The 17,238-nt window shown below is 32.7% G+C and overlaps 1 long non-coding RNA gene across 1 annotated transcript; it reads right to left on the reverse strand.

Moving 5' to 3' along the window:
- Positions 1-260: 260 nt before the first annotated feature.
- LOC140436248 (uncharacterized) lies at positions 261-11,663 on the reverse strand. Its single transcript, XR_011950271.1, has 3 exons — positions 11,506-11,663; positions 6,029-6,224; positions 261-529 (listed from the first exon to the last, which is right to left on the reverse strand). It is a non-coding gene; the product is annotated as an uncharacterized lncRNA (long non-coding RNA).
- Between the last annotated feature and the right edge of the window lie 5,575 nt (positions 11,664-17,238).

Below are 17,238 nucleotides of genomic sequence, written 5' to 3' on the forward strand. Positions count from 1 at the left end.
GGACTCAAAACGGCTCATGCTAATGATGATGAACTCCCAACGTGAAGGACCAGGGATTCTTGTGTTACGGTTGTTACAGTTTAGTAAAGGTGTCCAGGTTTAAAGCGTGGACACTTGCCCTCACTTATCCCATCACTGGTAGGATTTGTTAGTGTCATCAACGTATATTAAGTAGGCTAAGTAAAACATATACACTAACTTTTTTCCCTTCATATTTCGTCATCTAGGTATAGGATAGAAATACAAAAACTATAAATATCTAGGTGTCTTAGTTCAGTTCTATCAAACTTTATTAATTTTAGTTTATTGGTTCAAAAAATATTTAAGGTGAGAGATATACGCACTTTATAGAGCGTTAACTATTTAAAATTTTCTGGTGAGAAATAGTGATTCATCTCTTTAATTAATGCACATATATCTTTAGGCTCTTCCTCACAATACTCAGCCAAATCAGATGTACCACAAGGAGTTTTGCAACATTTTACAATATCATGTCGTGAGTCGTTGAAGTTTGTGAGCGAAAGAAAACCTGAAAGATACGAGAATTACGTCAATAGATTCGATAATTAAAATCTAGATAACAACTACAATCTTACAAACATGATAAAATTTGTCAAGAAAGATAAAAAATTTTCAATCTTGAGAAATTTTAGTAAAATCGGCGCGGCAGTGCTACAGGGAAATTTCTTAGGGCCTTATATTTTTAACACTTCACTTCTCAATATACGATAAACAATATTAATTATCAACAAAAACAATAGGTCTGTTATTCAGGTTTTGGTAAAACTATACAGAATTATAAAGGCTGAATTTATTTGTTGTTTTGATAATGATTGTATTTGTTTAAAATGAAAAAGACAGTCAGTCAGTCTATGTATCTGTTTATACGTATTTCGCTTTAATAAAGCTCATCAGAACAGCTATTCATAGGCGTTCTCAACGTGAAAAATAAATCTTTCCTGTCTTTAAGAAGCAACAATAAAATGGCTTCCAAACGGACGCAATAGCGACATCTGATATTAAATCCGTAAAATAGTTTCGAAACACAATTCAGATTTCTGCCTTAATCTGAGTCACGTCCAGTCCAAACCTATTGACTGCAGCCCTAATTAACATTGAGTATGAAATATACAGGGTTATTCACGTAACATGTTGGTTACAAGTTTTCAAAGTTCTGGTCGTCACTGGTTTTTGCAAACTTGGAATAATGGGTTATGCAAAGCATTCTTTATTTTTTAAATATTTGCACTTCTAGCAACATTCTAGCACTTCCGGTTGTACCGGAAGTCGCCATTAAGTTTCTTATTTTAAATAGAAACTGGTTTTTGGAGCCAAATCCTGACTATTTCGCGGTATCCCCCGTCAGGCAATGGGAGATTTTCGTGTATTTACATTTAAGTGGTAGGTTAACCAATTTGGCTTTATCACTACCGGTCAAAGCAATTGTTCGGCGATCTAATGATGGTTGTGTGTGCCGATACTTGCTTTCCCTTTTCGGCACCAAGTGCAGTCGAGAGCGAGCAAGCATCGAATCCTTTCATCCGTCGTCTAATACCCAGTCATGTCCTTAATCTACCTTACTTGCTAATCTAATTTTTTTGGTGCTTGCATTCAAGAGCGTCGTGCGGCGTGCCTCCGGCTCTCCTGCATCCGGTTTTTGTTTTATTTTTTTTTGGTGGTTGGTACCCTTTTGTGTTAATTTTTCTATCTACGTCTTAATCTATGGACAGGTATCATCACTATCTGACTCGCTATCCGATTCATCTGAATCTTCATCATTACGAATAATTAAAGGTCTTACTTCATCAATAACTTGTTCAATTTCATATGACTCTAAATTTTTTTTTTCAGTATGCTCAATACATTTCCGCCATTGTTCCCCATTGACTTGGTTTAGTGCATCTTGCCAGAGTTGTAAAACGCTGGCTTCGTCGGTGGTCTTACATGCATGTTTATCATAGTAGTTTTTAGTGATGCCCCACACCAATTCAATTGGTGTGGGGCATCACTATTATTTTTGGATTGTACTAGCAGTGATATGGTGGTAGTCTTAGGACCTCATGACCATATTTTAGTGCCATTTGGTCAACGACAAATTTTTTCTCAGTAATGTGTTCTTTGCACTTATTTAATAATTCAGCTTTTAAAACTAGATGTTCGTGTTCTATATTTTTCTCCGACAGCCACTTTCTTAAGTCTTCTTTTTTCCAGCTGCTTGTGGGAAACTTTTCCTCCTCTCTGGTGTGATACGAAGCATTGTCTAAGACTATTAATGACGGATTTTCCAGATTTTTTAATAATTTTTCCTCAAACCAATGTTCAAAAATATTGGCGTTCATATTTCCGTGGTAATCATCAGTTTTTTTTTGTCGAAGAAAATATAAGACTAGCATTGGGTATAAAACCTTCCGTATTTCCTGCATGCAATATAATATATCTTTTGCCATTACTTGCACTAGTACTCGAATAGCAATTGGTACAATCAACTTGCCAGGATGATTTGGTATTATTTCCTTTCGCAAAAATCCATGTTTAGTCAAGAAACACAAATTGTCTGGCAAATTCGGAATTCTTGTTTTTTAAATAGTTTCTTATAAATTTCCACCTTTTTCCAACAACATTGGACAGCTCGCAAAACACTTTACGATTATTGGTTTTTTTGTATCTAAAACCCATAGCTTTTAATACTTTTGATAAACTGGTCAAACCCATATCACAAAGTTCTCTGTCCTTTATTTTTTGAATAAGTGTCTTTCTTGTAACATGTTCTTTTGCTTTGTACATGTCATAAATGATATTTCTGATTGAGATTTTAATATCTTGTGGCAAGTAGAGGGTTTTCGGAATACAAACGAATCCTTTTATTCTCCTTACTTAACTCCTCCTTACTCATTTTGCGAACTCTTTGCAAGGTCCGTTCTGAAATTCCACAAGCTGCACTTATCCTTTTTTGAACTGCCAGTACTGATGTAATTGGTCCCATGTTGATTTTTTCTAAAGTAAAATAATTTTCCACTTTCAACACAAGTCGACGCCCACTCGTAGATAAAAACTTATATTTAGGTGTTCTATCGGTTTCTTGTACGTTATCCATTGTCGCTATTGAAAACCGGCGATCATTGAATACTAATAGCGAGATTTTTCGGAGCTCTCTGAATATATACACGAGGGGGCGGGGCCTCGGTGGCAGGGAGCGTCGGTCATTGGCCGATGAGTCAGGTTAATGGAGAGCCTCGACTCCGCAGACTGTTTACTATTTTTGCAAATATAACAACTAAAATTATCCAGTTATGCGACCGCAAGGAAGGGATGCACTCCTCGAGACAATTTTATTTGAAATAAAATTATAAAAGTTTTTTCAATAAATTATCATCACAAAGCATTCAATTTGCGTTTTTTCACGATTTATAAAATAATTGTTTTGGTAGCGCTGATTTATCCTCAAGTACTACAACCGACCAGTAGGAGGTTCGGTACCACAAAGCAGGTAGAAAAGGGAAAGCATAACAGAGTGGCTGTAACTAGAGTCATAAATTATTTTTCGGGCGATTTTTATTAGAGGCCAATTTACATGACAATTCCTACGTATATATATATATATATATATATATATATATATATATATATATATATATATATATATATATATATATATATATATATATATATATATATATACAGGGTGGTCCCAAAGTAATTGTACAAACAGAAACCATAGATTCTGCACTTTAAAATATTACGATTTAAGCCAACTTGCTTTAATAAAATGTTGATATTAAGAAAGATACAGGGTGTTAAAGTGGAAATTTAAAATTCTATTTTTCGCTATAACTTTTACGTTTGTAAATATTTTTGGACAAAAATTTATAATTGGACGCTTTTAAGTAGGATAAATTATAATTTTATACATAAATTAATGTTACTGATAGATGGCGCTACATATGCCACAGGTGTGGCATAGATTTGCGCTTAACTTTTTTGCTCTTAAAGTAACCTCTATTTGTGTTAAAAAATATTAAACATACATTATTTTTACAAAGAAAAGGTATACTTGTTAGTAACCTTAAAATTTAACCGTTTTCGAGATAATCGCATTTTATAAGTCAGCTGCCTCATAATTCTTAGTTGTGATATTTGTGCGGTAAAGCACTCAATACCTGTAGATAAGCATAATTCATAGTTTTTTCTTATTAAAACAACTCAAAGATGATAATGTAACATTACAAAATTTTTGTTATGGCTGCTAAATGTCTTATTGGAGAAAATATTCTTCATCTTCTTCTTTAGGTGCCGTGTCCGTATTCAGACGCTGGCCGTCATCATGTATACAATTTCCCTTTTCTATCGCTTCTTAAATTTCTATACCTACTGGCGTTGTATTACTTTTTCCCTATTGTAAAATGCTGAAAAACCAAAATATATGGTTTATGTAAGATGGTACACCACCACATTCTAGAGAGAAGGCGTTGAGAACATAGTTAAATATACCTTTTCTGAACGTTGGATTGGACGTGGCCGTCATATTCCTTGGCAATGTGGTGAGATATTGATATAATTATTTAATTTATAAAAAAACCCAAAATAATACCTATTATTCATTACGTAAATTGTTGTTTACCCATTTTTATTATGACAAATGGAAACTAAATCACAGGTATGAAATAACACACGTGTCTTGTTTCATAATACTTTTGCTACAAATCTTACCTTAAAGACTCAGCATTTTTACAAAAACATCATCGTTGGCCTAATAACCGATATTGTTATAAGAATAGTAAACAAACAGGCAATTTAGTTCAGCATAATATTAGTTCGTTAGTTCATAATATTATCATCATTATCATAATAGTCCATTTGTTCGATATGTAATTATAGTTACTCGTAAGCTTATATGAGTGTATATAAGTAACCAATGAATGAGATACATCACAGTTTAATACATTATTTAACCTTTGCGACATAATATACTATAAGATTTGGATATAGATTCGTCCATTATACATTATAGCCACCACGTAGCCCAGAATTTAATCCGCTTAATTTTGGTGTATGGGGCGTATTAAAACAACGTGTCTATAAGAATGCCATAAACATTTGAAACCAAATATGGGAAGAAATAAATACTGCAACAGTTTCTTTAGAACCAATGATGCTATTTAATATGAGATGATTTTTATGGAATATATTGACAAATGAATTAATGAAAATGGTAGACATATCGAACACTTACTTTAACAAAAAGTTTAGTAATTTAGTTTAACTATTTCTTAATTTGGTTTGTAAACAAAATGTTTTAATTTAACATAAAATATAAAATGTTTGATGTAAAATCCTATTAGTCTGTTTTTTTTCATATCCTATTATTAATTATTCTGCTGATATATTTATTTTATTTAATATTTCGTTAACTATTAACTTTAGTTATTGGTATTTTATACCAAAATTTAGATTTATTAATGTTTTTGTCTATTTTTCCTTCGTTGCCTGGGGTAATTGCCTTAACTCAGAAATATGCAGCTGATTTGTAAGATGCGATTATCTCGAAAACTATTGAGTTTAAAAGTTATTAACAGGTATACCTTTTTTTTGTTGAAATAATGTATCTTTAATATTTTGTATCACAAATACAGTTCACTCAAAGAGCAAAAAAGTTAAGTGCAAATTTATGCCACATATGTGGCATATGTGGCGCCCTCTATCCGCTACGTCAAAGTGTGCATCAAATTATAATTTCTCATATTTAAAAGTACTCAGTTGTAAATTTTTATGCATAAATGTTTACAAACATGAAAGTTATAGCCAAAAATAAAATTTGTAACACCCTGTATCTTTCTTAATATCAACATTTTATTAAAGCAATTTAGCTTAAATCGTAATATTTTAAAGTGTAGAATCTACTGTTTCTTTTTGTACAATTACTTAAGGACCACCCTGTATATATATATATATATATATATATATACGAGTATGTGCAAGTCACAATATAATAAATTAATTTTATTTTTAAATAAAATATACTGGTACTTACGGGTACGGGGTGGTTGTCCGAATATTGGTGAATAAATCTTTCCATTGCATACTTTAGACGTAAGAAAATGTACCACGGATCCGTTGCAAAAGGTGTTTTTTTTCTCATTGCTTACACATTCTTTAACAGTAGAATCCCCGCCATTACACCAATGAAAAATGAGAGCGATGCAAAGAGGTATCCACAATATATGCATCTAAAAGTAAAATGTTGAATGAAGAAATCCGATAACTATATGCAACAGAAAGTAGTTTTAGTTATATAAACCCATAAAAAATATAAATAGAATTGGTTTATATGAAAAATAGTAATACATTTTTTATTTATTTAATTTTAATGATATTGGTTAATTGCAATTGTAATCGATACTGAATTTGTTTTCTTTTTAAATTAATTTTTTGTCTTCAATCTGGTTTTTTTAACGCCTAATTTTTTATACACCTAAATTATTGGGTAAACTGGGTTTCAAAGGCAAAGGAGCTTCGTTCTTTTGAGCCTTCTTTTTGAACCGTGTTGTCGAGTAACCGAAGAAACTTAAAATTGATATGATTATGTAGTCTCTTTTTATGATTTCCTGCCAACTTTTTAATTTCCTTACCGACCATATCAACAACCAGGTCCCTATGTACTATATTTTATAAGTAAACAGAGCAGAATTTCTACCAATAAACCAGTTATCTTTTATTCATATTTCAGACGAAGTTCTGTATCCTTTAATGTTCTTTAATCAATAAACCCATTAAAATTTGTCGGCGTTGCGATATTTACATTATCTGGATGATTCTGTAAGTATTCAGCCTGACCTAGAGATAGCAGTACAGCGAAACCTCGATTATTCGTCAGGGCACCGGACCGGATCAAAGGTATGACGGATAATCGAAAAGACGGTTAATAGAACTGAAAAAAAAAAAAAGAATTCATAGTACAGTCGAATCAATTTGAGTTAAAATATTCGGAAATATTTGTTTCTTAACCGACGATAAATTTCTTAATCGACGTAAAATCATCAAATCTACCTTATTTGCTTATTTTTGCCGAGAATACCACACGAATTGTTGTATGTGCGATGCAGCTTCTCTAGCTTCTTTAAGCAAATCTTTGTGAGTTGCAATATATTCATCAACATCGCCACCGTCATAGTCTGTGTCAGCTTCTGAATCGGTTTCGTCCGCCTCTGTTGCCATCAACGATTTCATCATCTGTCAGTAATCGATAGCAGTTTGCGTCCTCATCAAATTATTCATTCGTTTATGTCATCTTTGGGCAACGAAAAGAAAACAGTTGATTTATCGATAACTTCTTCCGAAACATAAGCCCAAACATCCAGAGCATTGTCGACTGCGTGCTTTAAATTGTATGCTTTCCAGTATTCTGACAAAGAATATTCCTCTTTCATAACTAGGTTTTGAATAAATTTTTTTCTCTATCTTCTTTTGAATGTTTCGATGACTGATTGATCAATTGGCTGTATCAATTATGTTGTATTCGTAGGCAGAAAAGAGCACGTGATATTTCCAACGTCACTTTGCAGCATACCGGCTTCAGGATGGGCAGGTGCATTGTTCAAAATGAGAATCGCCGTTGGTGATAAATTTTTTGCTTGCAAGTATTGTCGAACGTCCGGTATAAAAACCTAAAAAACAAGACGTTAGAAAAATTGATAAACAAATTTTGGTTTGCAGTACATATATGCAGTAAAATATCAGTTCTGGTAGACGAGTCAACAGCTGTAGGCTCAAAATCTAATCTAATAGTGTATTTAAAATGTGAGTTCAGCAAAGAGCAGAATCCTCATTTTTTGCTCTTAGAATTGATTGAACTAAGCAGTCAAACATCTCAGATAATTGTTGAAAGTTTGCTAAGCTGTTTGAAAATAAGCGAATTTGATGATGATTACTTGAAAGAAAATTTTGTTTCATTTGCAAGTGACGGTGCCAACGTCATGTTGGGTAAAAAATCAGGTGTAGCTGAAAGATTGCTTGAGATGTACCCAGATATTATTGTTTGGCATTGCATGAATCATAGACTACAGCTAGCCTTAAGTGATACTGTTGATGAAGTTGGGGTCGTAAATCATTTTCAAATATTTATGGATAAAATATACTCCATTTACAGCAAGTAGTTGGAACAAGAACTCCAAAAATTGGAAAAGTTTTTGGGACTCGATGGGTTGCAAGTTCTTATCGTGTAGATTCGGCTGTGTGGTATGGTTACTCTGCCATGACAAGAACAGAAGTTCTACTGAAAGATCTGTGTACTGTGGCCTATCAAGGCAGTTTTCATCATTATAGTTTCTGTTAAATTTAGCCATTATGTATGATATTTTGGTGGAACTTTCGATGCTTTCAGAGGCTTTGCAAAACAAAAAAACTACTGTTGTTTATGCTGATAAATTGATCAGAAGAAGCATTCGATTTTTTGAAACTCTGAAAGAAAAGCCTGGAACCAAGAGCCTTGAGGCTTACATTGCTGAGAAGGACGACAAATTCAACAATATTCCCATTACAAACAATCCAAAAATTGCAACCATCAACCACAAACAACTGATAACAAGTGTAATAAACAATTTAACTAGAAGAATGTTTACTACTAAATCCAGTCATGAGTCAACATCAAGCGCCTCTTCAAACTGTAAGCAACAAATTGATTCTCTTCTATCTGATTTAAAAGTACTGGAAACTGATCAGTACCCAACTGACAAATCAGTACGATATGAGGAAAAAGAAATTCAAAATCTCTGCAAAAGATTTAAGCTTAACAAAACCAAAATAACAAACTGCTTTCGAGATTATATGGAGGCCAATTCACCTTCAAGAGTACCAAAAGATCTCATTCCGTTGTTCAACTGCACTAACCTGATTCCATGTAGTTCATCAGAATGTTAACGAGGTTTTAGTCTCATGAACCATGTAACCTCGGAAACCTTTTCTGGATGGTGCTAGAAAGGTCACCAATGGAGACACTGCGGACGGCAGCCAGATGGTTGGTGGAGAGCGAGTCGTGGGTTCGAAACTAGCTTTTGGAACCGCAAATGGGTCCAACGGATGAAATAAGTAAAGATAGGACAGGATAAGATATATTAGAAAAGATACAGAAATAAACAAAAAGATAGATGGGTAAAATTACCAAAAATAAGATAAGATAGAAACAGGGCGCCACTCAACTTTTTGGGTTCAAGGAGAAAATTAAGAAACCTTAGAAAAGAAAAGAGGTAAGGAAAGATATTTAGGTTCTGAGACCAAATCCAAGGAAAAATATCAACAGTTAATTATTAAATAAATTTGGTCAACACACTATATAAACAAAAAATAAATATATTAGGTGGACTCCGTCTACCTGCTTACCTACGAAACTTAATCAGTCTGATTTTTTTTCTGGTCGAAGGTATAATAATTATTTATTATAATTAACCAACATTCAGAGGTATTTTTATATCAGGAAACTTATTAGGAGTCGAGAAATAAAATTCATTGATAAAGTCTGCCTATGATATAGGCAGCTGAATTTACACACATGTAAAAAATGCACCATCAATTATCGAATGGTGGTATACATATAACAATACACAGTATTATAATTGGAAAATACCTTTACAAATACAATAATATAATAAAATCATGCACAGTTTAAATTATCAGCGAAGAGAGCCTGATAGTATCTAAAGATATTCAACCAAAGTTGATTAAAGAAGTCTCTCTTTGCTGTTTATGGGCTTATATCGAGAGATAACGGGTTAAAAATATATAACAATTATAGCAAATAACAAAATGATTAAATTTACATTCTAAAGAATACAAAAAGGTTTCAATAACTCTGTATTATAAAAATTAAACCAACCAGCACTTGGTTGTAAGTTAATTTTTCTGTATCGCACTATTCTTTAATGATTAACTGAGAATTAAATGTTCGTAATTTAGAAGTTCTTAATAGCTGATTAAAAGTTCGTTTGAAAATATTAAATGTTTCTTGATTGAATGCTAACTCAGTAGTTAACCTTAACTACAGGAGAAGAAATAGTCGACGGAGATTCACCCAGATAGTTGAAGAAAATATGATTATGGTAACTTATGACAAATCTTGATGACTGCTGAACTACTTCAGTAAAGCTAAATACTTTACTTGTATTAAACACTGAAGTAAATTAAATTAAAGGTAGTTTATACTAATCTTTAATCTAATATGGTGTTAGATTAAGAAACTGAAACACTTAAGTGTATACACACTTAAAGAAAAAATTCACAGAGACGGTAAGATAACACAGAGAACGTAATATAGGCAAGCGTCTTTACTCAAAGATCGCCCTGCTAGAAGTAAAGTTCTTCTTCTCTAAATTTACAAGCTTCCCAAAAATAAGGTGTGGTATCCCCCACTTAGAAATGACAGGCCAGCCTGTATGTATTTCTAGGAAGGTAAAAGGTTCTAACGACATCGAAAATAGCAGTACCCTTCTAGCTAGGAACGTGATGAAAGATAAATCCTTTTGGATTAGGTTCTCTCAGAAAAATAGTACAACGTGCTTTCGACGATGTTTATCAAATTTCTCAAACAGCAATCGCCGGAAACCGGAAAGCACTATTTGCACTTTTGATAAGTGGGATATTTTTTTTGATAAGTAGTAATCTGAAAAGTCGGTAGGTTTCAATAAAATTAAGGATGAGCGAGCCCACCCGCGTATTTATTATTTGCAAATGCGGCCATCGGCGTCTCAGCATCAGGGACAAAAGGATTAAAGTTATTTAATATTTTAATTATAAAAAAAATGTTACGACCAGATAATGACTGATTTGCGAACTAGACTTTAACCAGACATGTTTCAAGCCTTATGGACCAAGTATAAAAGAGTGGAATGTGAAATCCTATATGAACACCCGGTTGAATAGACACCGCACAGCAGAGACACTAGGACACGCACGGCAAAACCTTCTCCGGAAGAAGAAAATCCATTTGTTCAGTTTTTGTAAATTGATTAACTTTTTAAGCTCAATTTCTTAAAGTTAATTTTCAGATATTGTAATTTTGATTGAATGTGAAACACTTACCTTTGTATGTTAAACACCACCTTTCGTTCCTATGTTATATTGCCATGTAAATAAAAAACTGGTTTATTATAATTTTGTGGATTAATTTTACAATAAATGGTTACGTTTTGTGTCTCCAAAACATTTAAATGTTGTCTTCTTTAAAATAAAATAAAAAAGCAACAATTCCAGAATTTAAATATGTTTAAATATTTTTGAATTAAGCAAATGTATATACATTTTAAAATATGCAGACGTAACTTGTATTAAAAAAATATAGAGTAATATTTTACTTGTAAAAAAGTTAAGGATAGTGCGTCCCGGCACTGCTAATTTTGCCACTAAATAATAATGAATATGTGATCTAAATAAAAATAAATGCAGACGATAAGAAAATGCAGACAATTTCATTAACGATTACAAGCTTTAACATGTACTCCTTAAATTGAAAGTACTTACTTTTCCTAATTACTGGATGGACTTCAGATGTAATACTTGGCAATTTTTAAACGTTCTCCCTGCTTTATACACTTTCGTTATCCTACAGTGGACTATTAATTGTTATTTAAGATTATAATTAAAGTTATTTATAGAAGCTATATTTTAGTCTATAAAATAGGTGATTATAGATTTAGAGAAATTAATTTTATGTTTCGTTATTTATATTACACCAGCTTATCCTTCTCGATATTTTTAATTTCTTAATATTTTTCATTAAAATGTGGGTTAGTCAGCACTAAAATATAATTGATTTAGAGCAACAAATAAAGTTGTAGGTGCTATAAAGTATAAATCATCATATGTGTTTATTACCAAAGCTATCAAGATTCTTTCTAATATTGAACGAAATATTTTGCTTACCACATAGTGTATTGCTATAAGGGGTTGAAAATTGGGGACAGAAATTACTGGGAGTGGAGATAGGGCAAGCAAAATAAACGAAACTTATACGAATGACACTCAGGGTTTATTTGGAGTAGCTGGGTCGTGGATAAGTTGAATGGCAAGGGATTGGATTGGGGCAACTACAAAAATGAAACAAAGGGGTACTTTCATAAATCTCCTATAACAAATGGGCAAAAAAACAACAAGAAAGACCTATAGCTACTTAAAATAAGGACGCCGCTTCGAGGTGACAAATTATATTTTCGAGGTGACTTGATTTTCACTAAATTTCTTTACTTTACATATCTTCTACATTTCTGAGGTTGGAACTGGAGATTCTCTGCCACGCAAAAAAACTGTATCTATAGACTGGGATAACAACCAAGGATAAGAAAATTAGGGTGGAAGCTAGCAATGGAACACAAACCTTGGAAAACTCGTCTCCTTAAAAGATTGAGCGATTGTCACTGAGCAATGATCGCTAAGCAATGATCGCAAGCGAAGTGTTTTTACTGAGGCGATGATTTGATTAGTTGTCCGTTGTCTAGTGAATAAGTGGTTTTGTGCAGGGATGAGCGTATGTAAAAGGAAACAATTATTGTTAAAATACATGCCAGCAGAAGAAATAGAAGATAAAGAAATGTTCCAAGATTAGTAAAACATGCAATATTTAAGAGAAGACAAGAAGAAGAATACTTCAAAATTTTGATAAACAACCATTTATTGGCAGATGATAAGCTTTGCACGAGGCCACATAAGCGGTACACAGCGATCATGGCTTAGCGACGCAACAGACGCTCCAATGAAAACGTACCGTAAGGTAGCCTTAGCTTACTTTCTGCAGGAGCAATGCTGGGCCGCAACTGAGGCCTCAAAGTTGCAGCCTTTCTTACGGAGATCACCCTAGCCCCTCAACTATTTGCGGTACTCGTTCTTTCCATGGTTTTAGCCAGGTTTATTACTGCCGGATGCTCTTCCTGACGCAAATATACCTTCTTTATTCGGGCTTGAGATCAGAAAGGATTGTTATTGAGCTACTGAATCCACCCAGAGTACCAGAGGCGGAGTTAAAAGAAAGACTCAACCTATTAAACTTAAAATTAAGATTATAATTTGGCACGCAATCTGCTATTTGCTTTTTAAAGACAAACGAAGAAAATAAAAAGAAACAAAATCAATGAAAAAAAAACTAAAGTAAAACAAATAAAATTCTCAAGGCCAAAAACTACAAAAATAATATTCTGTCAATATAATTTATTTTGTAAAAGATAATTTAACATGGTTTCCTCGCTCTCGTTTTTCCGTTTTTACCAAAAACACGCTCAATTGTATAAATATGTGTTTATTTATCTTAATAACAATAACAGGTTTCTTAATTCTGGTTTTTACAGGGTTATCTATACTTCAGTATTATGTAATTAACAATAATAATCAAAATATTACAAAACAACCACTAAAATGGCTTGTTTGTTGAAAATAACAAAAGTAAAGCTAAATTTACAATATTTTGTTTTTCTTTTTATCACTTGTGCAATAAGGAGATGATAACAATAATAATTTAGAACGCAGCATATTTATAAATAAATTATATACATCGCATAATTTGGCAGTAGATATTACTTGAGTTCGGATTAAAAAGTATAAAAAATTAAAATAAACGCTTAAAAACATAAAATTTCACTTGAAAAAGGATGGAATATGCACAAAAAGCTATAAAAATGTTAAAGAAACTTAAAATAAAAACAGAATTATTAAAAAAAAAAAACAAAATAAAATTATACAAACAACAGATTTAACTTTTGTAAAACCAAGCACTGCCAAATGTTGATTTAAATGTACCAATATAAACTTTTGTCTTCTATCACATTCCTTATTCTTTTTATATGCTGAAAAACTCTTTTCTACATTAACACTGGTTATAGACACATATTTAAAGACTGCAGTAAATACAAAATATCAATAATGTCATTCCCAAATTATTCTTGATAATAATACATGGCCGTATAAATACGAAACTGGAAAAAGGATTAGATGATGGTCAATTTGGGTTCAGAAACGGACTAGCAAACAGAGAGGCGTTATTTGCTTTTGATGTGATAGTTCAAACATGCATGGATGTCAATATGGATGTGTATGTTTGCATGCTTAGATGTAGTACAATAAATCACTTTAGCAGAGTTTGTTAGAGTAAAGATAGTAATGATGACATCCAATCTCAGAAGATACACATTTTAAGTTTCGACCAACCCTGTATACAAAAGTTAAATATTTAGTTATGTTAGGAGAATAGAAGACTATATAAAAAATCTTTTGAACCTACTTGTTAATATAGTTTGAGATGTCAAATTTCTACAATTCTACAGGGTGTTAATTTTGCTACAAAATTAAGGAAACAACGTAATTATCTTTTAAATTACCTCGTATAACAATGCCAAACCTTACATTGAACAAAACCAGGACATCGAAAAGAGTCAAAAAATGGAAACATATACAGGGCGAAAAATGATTTTTTTCTACCCTGTCATAATATGGATGGCCTTGTATATTTAAAAATATTTTTAAAATATGGTCCCATCTGCGGATACCTCAACTTTTATCTAAAATATTTTTTTTTGTATCTCTTACGACAAATGGGTAAATGGACTTCATCGCACTAATTTTATATATATATATATATATATATATATATATATATATATATATATATATATATATATATACAGATGTGAAACTAGAAAGAAAAAAATTAATCACAAAACCAAGAGTAACCGGTATAAATATTAACAATCTAAAAGAAAACTTAGGTCACTACCAAAGGACAATTGATGAAAGATTACATGACCAAATCGACACCTCTTAATTAATGGAAATGATCCTTGATAGTGCCAAAGAAATCGGAGGCTCGCAACAATAAAATGAACATAGTAAACTGTCTGATAAAACCAAAATAATGCTAAAACAAAGCAGACAAATGAATGTAACATACAGAGAATACAATACACAGAACTTTGTAAGACAATAGGGAAAAGCATTAAGGAGGACATAAGAAAATACAATGAAAGACTAGTAGAAAATACAATCAAAAAGAGGAAAAATTTTAAGAAAACAAGAAAAGCATTAATCATTGGGAAGAAGCAAATCGTTGCTTTAACAAACGAAAACACCAGAATTACAGACACAAACGAAATAATAAAACTCGTGACTAAATTCTACAGCGAACTATACAAAAGCCCCTGACACACTTGAGGAAGTAATCAGTAACCAAGAATATGTACCAGAAGTTTTTCCGAAAGAAGTAGAATCGACAATTACAAAAGTGGAAAGCAGCTGGAATGGATGGTATAACAGAGAAACTGCTTAAATCTTCTTCTTCTTAGCCTTCTGTCGTCCATGTTTGGACATAGGCCTCTCCCAACTCCTTCCATCGGTCTCTATCCTGAGCAACATATTTCCAATTTGTTCCGGCTATTCTTTTAATGTCATCAACCCATCTCATCTGTGGTCTTCCTCTTGGTCGTTTACTTTCGTAAGGTCTTTAATGTTGTATTGTAGTATTCCAATGTTAGTCTTTTTGCCTAGCAGTGTGGCCCGCGAAGCTCCATTTAAGTTTGGCAATTTTTCTTGCTATATCCTCGACTTTTGTTTTGGATCTTACCCAGTCATTCCTCTTTTTATCTGACAGTCGTATACCTAACATTGCTCTTTCCATTGTTCTTTCTGTTGTGGCTAGTTTATTCATGTTTGCCTTGGTGAGGGTCCAGGTTTGACATCCATATGTCATGATAGGAAGGATGCATTGGTTGAACGCTTTGCTCCTCAAGTATTGGGGTATTTTGCGGTTCTTAAGTATCCAACTAAGTTTTCCAAATCCTGCCCATGCTAGTCTTGCTCTTCTAGTAATTTAAGCACTTTGGTTCTCTTTGTCAAGTCTCAGGCTTTGGCCTAGGTAGATATATTCCTGGATTTGTTCTATCTCACTGCCATTTATAGTTATACGTCTGGGGTCATCTGTGTTTGTCATTATTTTTGTTTTTTTCATATTCATTTTTAGGCCGACGTATTGGGAGGTGGCTACTAGTTCCCCCACCATAATTTGCAGTTCCTCGAATGTGCTCGCTAAAATCACTATGTCGTCAGTGAATTTGAGGTGGTTTAATTTGTTGCCATTAACGTTAATGCCATAGGTTGACCAATTTGTAGTTTTAAAGACGTCTTCTAGGGCCAGGTTTAAAAGCTTTGGCGATATTACGTCTCCTTGTCTTACTCCGCTCTTAATGGGGATGGGATTTGTATTTTCGTACTGCTTAAATACGCAGGCAATAAAACCTAAAAAATCTTAGCAGACATATTTACGAACTGCTTAAGATCGAGATGCATACCAGACCACTAAAATACAGCAAACATAATTCTCATTTATAAGAAAGGTAGTAAAGAGGATATCAAAAACTACAGACCTATAAGTATATTTCCAATCATATACAAGATATTCACAAAGATCATCAACAACAGATTAACAAACGCATTAGATGCTGCACAGCAGAGAGAGCAAGCTGGCTTCAGAAGTGGATTCAGTACCATGGATCATATTCATACACTTCGAGAACTAATTAGTACAGCTAAAGAATATGAAATACCGCTAGCATTAACCTTAGTAGATTTCGAGAAGACTTTTGATTCTATATACCAAGGCAGTAATAAAAGATTTGACCAACCAAGGCATTGACAAACCGTACATAGAAACTTTAGCAAATATGTAAAAATTTAAATTAAAAATTTAGTCAAGTAAAAGCTAAGGTAAACACTCCAGAATTTCCCACTACCAGAGGCGTCCGACAAGAATACGCAATATCACCAAAGCTCTTTACTGCAACTCTATAGTGTATTTTTATGTATGAGAAAGTAATAAAACAATAAATTATGTATGCAAATCCCTAAACTGTTGATACGGGTGACTCAATGAAAAACAGATATTTGTCAACAAGTTTACAGAAGTATATAGGAAAACAATTTTAAATTGACTATGACCACCAGGTATAAAGGTTGGAGCAGAATAGAATACAATAGTTGTGAGGCTTACTAATCCCTAAATAAGGTTGCCAGTGTCGGAGTGATGGAGGTTAATAGGTACTAATGAATTTGCAAGAAATGTAAGATGTTTATTTTATTGGTTATATATAACCAATAAAAGTTTAATAAGTACCTACCTATTTGCAAAATAAAGTTTAATTCTTTAGATAAAATAAAACGTTTTATTTTATCTGAAATGAGTGCATTCCACGAAGTAAGGGTTTCAACAATCAAACATTT

This window comes from Diabrotica undecimpunctata, chromosome 3 (assembly GCF_040954645.1).
Source record: "Diabrotica undecimpunctata isolate CICGRU chromosome 3, icDiaUnde3, whole genome shotgun sequence".
NCBI lineage: Eukaryota > Metazoa > Arthropoda > Insecta > Coleoptera > Chrysomelidae > Diabrotica > Diabrotica undecimpunctata.